This window comes from Anoplophora glabripennis, unplaced genomic scaffold (genome assembly GCF_000390285.2).
Source record: "Anoplophora glabripennis isolate ALB-LARVAE unplaced genomic scaffold, Agla_2.0 scaffold2037, whole genome shotgun sequence".
NCBI classification, from domain to species: Eukaryota; Metazoa; Arthropoda; class Insecta; order Coleoptera; family Cerambycidae; genus Anoplophora; species Anoplophora glabripennis.
In genome coordinates this window covers 24,564-24,928 of record NW_019418210.1, presented here as the reverse complement: position 1 = coordinate 24,928, position 365 = coordinate 24,564, and positions in this window count along the sequence as shown.

Below are 365 nucleotides of genomic sequence, written 5' to 3'. Positions count from 1 at the left end.
TGATAACGCTCTTTAATCTTTTTACTTGAACTGGTTTATTTTGTCGACAGTATGCGTAAGGAGGATACGAAGCGCTCTATCGAGTTAGGTAGGAATGCTTTGATTACTACAGTAAGGAGTGTGCTTTAGTTGTCACTGTTGCTGCAGCTGTTGGTGTTGTTGTTACTGTTGTTGTTGTTGCTGCTCTTGCTGTTGTTATCGATAGAATCAATAACAACGACTGCAACTGCAGTGTTAACCTGAACTAGTACTACTACAACTACTACTACTACGGCAACTACAACGACGATAACAACAACAGAAGCATAAGCAGCAGCAAGATCAATAACAGTAATAACAACGGCATCTAATCTAAGGCAACGATG